The sequence below is a fragment of the Carassius gibelio genome, chromosome A21, assembly GCF_023724105.1.
Source record: "Carassius gibelio isolate Cgi1373 ecotype wild population from Czech Republic chromosome A21, carGib1.2-hapl.c, whole genome shotgun sequence".
Classification (NCBI taxonomy): Eukaryota; Metazoa; Chordata; class Actinopteri; order Cypriniformes; family Cyprinidae; genus Carassius; species Carassius gibelio.
This window is the reverse complement of record NC_068391.1, coordinates 16701408-16708952: the sequence shown is the minus strand read 5'-3', so window position 1 is coordinate 16708952 and position 7545 is coordinate 16701408.

Sequence of the window (7545 nt, the reverse complement as noted above, 5' to 3'; positions counted from 1 at the left end):
TAATACCGCAGCTCCCACACAGACATAAAACATTAGTGAATACTGTAACATGCCCATGTATAGTGATTCTATTAAAGCAGGCTAATTTACAAATGGAAATCTATAAATCCCACTTCACCTGTAAACTGTTATTGTTTTGTCTGAGGCATATCTCAGGCCGAAACAAATCTGAGCATGAATCAGTTTCCATCAGATGCCTCACACGAAGCACCAAACCAACCTGTTTTATTTATCATGATGTACAGATTCAGTGTAGCCTTTCTGTTGCTCCATGAATTTCTAGACATAGCAATGTGGATGAAGGATGAGAAAAAACGTATGCGTTGGAAACTGGACTGTGTGCATTCCTCCTGTTTTATCGAAGGGCCTGAGGACAGACGGGGGCAGTCAAAAACAGATGTGGCCACTCCAGTTGTCACTGTTTATGGCCAATTCGGAGGGAACTGTAGTTGTGGGAGAGGTTAGACAAGGTGAAAACACCTGTTCCTGGGTTTAAATGGGGTTGCTGCATCATGAAAGTTACATGAAGCAAAGATTCACTGAGCTCATTGCAGTATGCCAAAACACGCTATGCACTGTGTAATGTGCACATAACATAATGTACATTATGTAATGCCAAAAAGGGTAATAATGCTTACATTTTATATAAAATCCAGTTAAGATAATACAGAGTTCTACAAGAAACTTTCTTAAAAACAAAAGGCTTATTGGTTTCCTTTTTTATGTGAATGTTCATGAATGATATGGGCATACAAAGTGGGGCAGGGAAGGACCTTGGTGACAGAAACGTCTGTTATAGAGTCTAATTATAACAATTTGCTGCAAAATGACAGTTGTCAGGACTCAACACCTCACAGTTCAGAACATGAAGTGTTCCGTGTCCATCAATCTTACATCACTTCTGACATTCCACAGCATTCTGTGGAATGCTTTGCATAATGTGAACTCATACATGACGAAGAAGGTATTTAAAATGCTTGTGTGGGTATATGTGTATGATTTGTATTTCTCACGTTATTGAATTTGAATAGAAAAACTTTAACAGACATATTTTGCTCAACCCTGCTCTTCACATGATACATATGACATGTATGACATATACAGTATGACACATTTTAACGTACATGAGTATTTTACTAAGCCTCATGTCATTTCAAACCATATGTTATTGTTATCTATTAAACATAAGAGGAATTTTTTTTAAAAGAACTGCATGACAATTATTCCTAATATCTCCTTTTGTATTACACAGGGAAAAATAAAGCAAAAAATAAGTAAAGCTTAAAAATTCATTTTATTTAACTTTAATATAAATATTGCTTTAATCATCAGTCACCAATCAATCAATTCAATCATCCACAGAACATCCACTGAACAACATCGCTTTCAGTCATTGTAAAGAGTAAACACAGGAACTTTTGAAACATTTCTGAAACCAACAGTGGCAAAACAGGTAAAAAACAAACAAAAACCCTGCTACATAAAATCACCAGTGTCCTGAAAACCTTTTGAAAAAGAATCACTGGGATACTGAAGGTCTGCTTGGGCAGAATTAAGTACACTAACTGTGAAAGAATCTCACCTGAGCACCTTGAGATCGGCATGTAAGCTTGTGTAATCAACAGACCTGTCTTTGCCTGGCTCGTATCAAATTTGCATCGGCGATTGGTTGATGGATTGCGGTGAGTTTGCTCACCTTCCTGAGGTCAAATTACAGCAGCAGCTCTGTCTCACACACTCCTGAACACGTGTGCCATGGGGCAATACACACGTATCCACTCGTGCTGTGCTTCGGTGCCGTTTTGTTTCCTTTTTAATGGCTCATTTGTCAAATTGCAGTGTCAGACAATATGACAGGTATCTCAACACGAACGTTCACCATTTAGCAACTTGTTTTTCACTGTTTTTCACTCCTCTCAGTTAATTTTCACTGTCAACAGCACAAAATTGGCCTCACAACAACTCTGTGAATGAATATCTGAGCATTGAAAGTAACTGATGCATTCCGGGGGCCGGAGAGCCGGTGCTGGCTATGGATTTGAGAGCCAAATGTTGACTGAGGGAGGGTGTCCTTCAGCCCTGAATAGGCCCTGATTGTTCTCCCCTATTACAGCACTGCAGCTAAAATGTGTACTTTTCAATAAGGTAAGAATCAGAATTGATCCAAGAAAAACGTGTAGCGCTAACCAACCGTGTACACACCCAGAATCTCATTGTTAGATGACAGAATGAGTAGTATGACAAAAGGTGAAAAATCATTTTTTTGTTCCTCAAGTCAATACAAACCATGACCACTTTCTAAAACACAATGCTTGTATGTAGAAATGCATTACAGTGTCCTATAAATCAAGGTTGGGGATTTCTGCAGTCTGTACACTAAGAGCATTCTCTCTCCCCCTCATGCTTTCTCACATATATATAAATACACAGACAGAACAATGTACGTCAAATCTAAAATATGACCTCCTATTGCTTCCAGCTTTGAAAGTCCTGAGTGACCAGATTTAAAAATATTTAACATTTAACATGTTGAATATTTTGGCAAATATTTGTATTAATTTATTTAGTACATTTCTGAATTCATTTCTCGAGATTACCGAAATGATGAGTACTAATTGTAAATATGTAAGAAAATATAACTATATTGTTTTAAGTATGGCACATTAGTGTTTACAGCATGTGTCTGCAGCCTGTCATAAATCTGACAAAAATAATTTTGTCTGGTTTAGTAAGATTAGTAGATTAGCAAGGGGCGAGAATTTTGCTTGAATATTTCATTAAGGAGGCAGACAACTTCTGACATTCATTGCAGTTCTGAAAAGATACACCTGGATAAACAAAATGGGCAAAATCACAATAGTGGAGAAGGACTTCATATGGGTCATTTGAAGCTTCACAAATACATAGCAAACAATGAATGCTGTTGTAAATCTTGAAATGAATGCATTTGTTGCAACATTAAGTAAAGAAAGTTTGTTTTAAACATTGTGATATATCTTGACTGTTAATTAACTGTTAAGCTTTGGTTGTCTTTAGAAACTAGTTTTATTTTCACATTTCCAGGCAGTCTGCTTTTTACCACCTGAAATTTTAACCATTCTGCCACCCCCCCCCCCCCCTTTTTTTAAAGACTTCAAAGATCCTATTGATAGAAAGATAAAGACTGAGTAACAATACACAGAAAAGAACTGAATTCCCACAGACCTTATATGAACTATTATATGAATCACAAGGAAACCAAAGGGTTAATGAAGACTTGTTAGCTTTATGCTCTAACAGAATGACGTATGTCCTTCTCACATAAAACATCTTTGAGATCATTCAGGATGTTGAATGTTACATTAAAGGATTAGTTCACTTTGATAATTTACTAATTTACTCCTTCCGTCAAAGCAATTAAGATTTCTTTATATATAAAAAAAAGGACCTTGCCCACCACTGAAATTCATTATATGAAAAAAAAAAAAAAAAAAAAATAGAATGTTTCCCTTAAAAACATTAATTTCTTTTCAACTTATCTTGGATGACATGAAGAAAAGTAAATTATCAGGCAATGTTTATTCTGGAAGTGAACTAATCCTTTAAAGGGGGCAGTTGCACAATTCTGAGTCCCGGAAGTCAGTGGGAGGTGACCATATATGGGCCCAGGAAATGTTGGAATTCCTTCAGGTGAGATATGGGAATGACGTTTCAATGTAATGGGGTCAGAGAACGAGTAGTTAAATAAAATATGCAATTTGAAGTCTTTTATCATTGATACGCCCAGTCACATTGACTTTGCGTGAGAAAAGGCAAACTTTACTGTCAACATGTCTCAATCTAACAAGCCAAATATTTTCTTAGGCAACTTACTCTGTTGTGATAATGGATGATGTAATATGCGATCTTCAATGCATATTTGAAAAGGATATGCAATTTTTTTTTTTTTAGTCTAAGCAACTTGTCACCAAATTTATACAGTGGTGTGCAAAAGTGTGAGACCACTAATGCTTCTATTTTTAAATATTAAAATTTACTTTTTTTCCATTATAAATTATACATGCATTATATTATAATAAATTATATATGTAAATTATATATTCAAAAACTTTGGGGTCAGTAAGATCATTATTGATTGATTGATTGATCGATTGAAAGTAATACTTTTTTCAGAAAAGATGCACAAGCTTTCTATTAATCAAAGAATGCTGAAAAAAGCATAATGGTTTCCTACAAAAATACTGAGAAGTACAAATGAGTTCAAAAATATTTAAGAATGTAACCAAACTCAAACTTATGAATGGTATTAAATTATTAATATGCACAGTACAGACCATAAGTTTGGACACACCTTCTCATTCAAAGAGTTTTCTTTATTTTCCTGACTATGAAAATTGTAGATTCACACTGAAGGCATCAAAACTATGAATTAACACATGTGGAATTATATATGGAATTATATACATAACAAAAAAGTGTGAAACAACTGAAAATATGTAATATTCTAGGTTCTTCAAAGTAGGCACCTTTTGCTTTGATTACTGCTTTGCACACTCTTGGCATTCTCTTGATGAGCTTCAAGAGGTAGTCACCTGAAATGATCTTCACCTGAAATGACCTCGGAGTTCCCCGAGAGATGCTTAGCACTTGTTGGCCCTTTTGCCTTCTGTCTGCGGTCCAGCTCACCCCTAAACCATCTCGATTGGGTTCAGGTCCGGTGACTGTGGAGGCCAGGTCATCTGGCGCAGCACCCCATCACTCTCCTTCTTGGTCAAATAGCCCTTGATGCCTTCAGTGTTACTCTACAATTTTCATAGTCATGAAAATAAAGAAAACTCTTTGAATGAGAAGGTGTGTCCAAACTTTTGGTCTGTACTGTATATATTTTTGTTTATTAAAAAGTATAAATGCATATTATTGAAAGTTAAATACTTCCAATTTTCTTTTGAAGTAAACATTTTTATTTTAAATGTTTTCCAAATCCTAAACCTTCCTTGTTATTGGCAAATTACAGTTTGAATGTGATATATATTCAATGTATTTTGAGACTTTAGGATCCCACTGTTTATGTCACCTCTTACATCAGCTGCCTAGTTTGCTGAGGTCTTTTAAATGGTATTCTGTCCTTGTACAGCCATCAAGTTTTTATGGCATAACTGGTCAATATTGTGATGTTTAACCTTACAAACCTGCTTCACAAGGACCAAAGGAGAACAGTTAAATCTTTTACAATACTGTTACTACAATAAGTCTTATTTAAATGTAGAATGTATAAGTTAATTAAAAAAGAGCACAAAAAAAAAAAAACTGAACATTCAGATGGTTTGCTGAAGTTCGTTGAATTGATTGACTGATTCAATGTAATAATGATATTTTCATCAGAAAATCCATTTACAAGCGGAGTATCTCAAGCGTCTGGCTGCTCATAAAAACAAAACAAAAACAAAAACAAAAAACAACCACAACAACAACAACAACAAAAAGATAGGTAGCCTAACTTATGATACTTTTTTACTTTCATGAAAGGTATGTGTGTGTGTGTGTGTGTGTGTGTGTGTGTGTGTGTGTGTGCTTGCATTTGCTTTTTTGGTCCCACTGTGTCAGGTTACCTTAAGTCTAGTTTGAGAGAAGGCTTTGGGATCAACTCTCTATTGTTACTCCATAAACCAATAACAATTGGGCCAGGAGATTCCCACACTCTATGTCTTAAAGAACTCTTTTATTTCCTTTTTTCACCTGCATCCTCCTGCCTCCCACATCATCTGGACGAAATTCCATTTCTCTGAATCCAGAACAGTTCTGAATTGCCCCAACAGGAAAGAACAATACCACTACTATAATCAATGTGGTTTATTGTCTTCATGCCTGGTTTGTCTTGCACACTCAATGTGATCATTTCAAGGAAGTTTTATGTCAAATGGCAGTGTTTGCATTTTAAAGAAGAGTTTTAAAGATCATCTGATGATAGGAGAGATTTCATCTGAAATGTCATTTCTAAATAAAACAGTATAGAGAATTTGCCAGGAAATCCACAGATAGGAATTATGGAGTGTGTGTGGGATAAATGACAAAGGTATCTATGAAACATGGCAAAAACAAAAAATAAAAGATCATTCTTGTGATATATATTCAGGATGACAGTGGAAAGATTAATTGCATCAACACATCAACAATAGAAGAATCCTATTGTTTTTTTTTATTGATGTTCTATAACATTCAAAAGCCTCTAAAGTAGGCTGTTATAATCTCATTTTAAAATGACACTGCATTAATCTAGCATGCCAAAAGGAAGTGTCAGAGAGAAGCAGTGTTGTTCTCTGTCTAAAATAAACATCCCTGATAAAAATCTGACTTAAAAAAAGACAGATTCAAACAAAATTACTTATTGGCCATTTGGTACAAACACGTATTCCATTAATTAGTCACACTGTGAAAAATAAATACATACATTTCTCAGTCAGTATTTTTGTCTTGTTTTCCTTTAAAATACCTAAACCTATTTTACCTATTTTATAAAAAAAAAAAAAAAAAAAAAAAAACATTATTAAAAACATAATTTTACTCAAGTTGCAAATCAGTTATTATTTTATAAGTTGTTTTCTTTGGGCAAATTGTATTATCTTGTTTTGAATTTAGTAAGGTTTATGCATAAAAAAAAAAAAAAACTGTTTTAGATTTTCAGTGGTATATCACAGACTCCATTTAACATAGTTTCTCTAAATATCTCATGCTATTTAGAATAAAACAAAAACATTAGGAAAATTACAGAGGTGGAAGACACACAAATGACCATACAAAATGATTTCCTGTTAGAACATGGATTTAAAGATTCTAGAAAGTACTTGTAAAATGACAGATAATGTGGCGTTTCCACTGAACAAAGAGCAGTCTGTTGTTTCAGTATGAATCATGACTGAAGGTAAACTATTACAGTGAGTGTAGTATCAGTCAACCGGATCTCCAGGGATGGAGAAATCACAAGAATTAGACTATGATCTTTTTTTTAATTAAGGATATTTTAATATAAGAACAATTCTAAGCAGTATTAACAGTAAAGCATACAGTCCTGGATGCCAGTTGGTGTAATGTTTGAGTAATGATAAATTACACATAATTGTGACATGGGGCAAACTCCTTTTCTCCCATTTACTGTGTACTGTATGCCATTACTCAGCAACTGTATTCAGGCCAAATACTGACTTTAGTTTGCATAGTCAGGCACTATATCCTTAAGTAGAGTGTTGTCACTTACTGAATTTGCCTTATAAAAATTAGGGTTTCTGATATTTTTATTAGGTAACAAAATGTATTTTAAAGACAATGAGGCACTTGAGGTGTATATGTGAATATGGTATGTATATGGCAAGTAATGTAAATTTCCATAAAAAGGGGAGAGTGATGTATAATTAATTAAATATTGCTTTTGCAATCAATCTGAGTTTTACCTACCTGCAAGGTTCTAGATTATGGTTCTACACTGGAAAAACATGATTAACAGGATTTAGAGAGTGATAAATTCTTGCAATCAACAAAAACACTGAACTATCACATAGTAAGATTGCATTA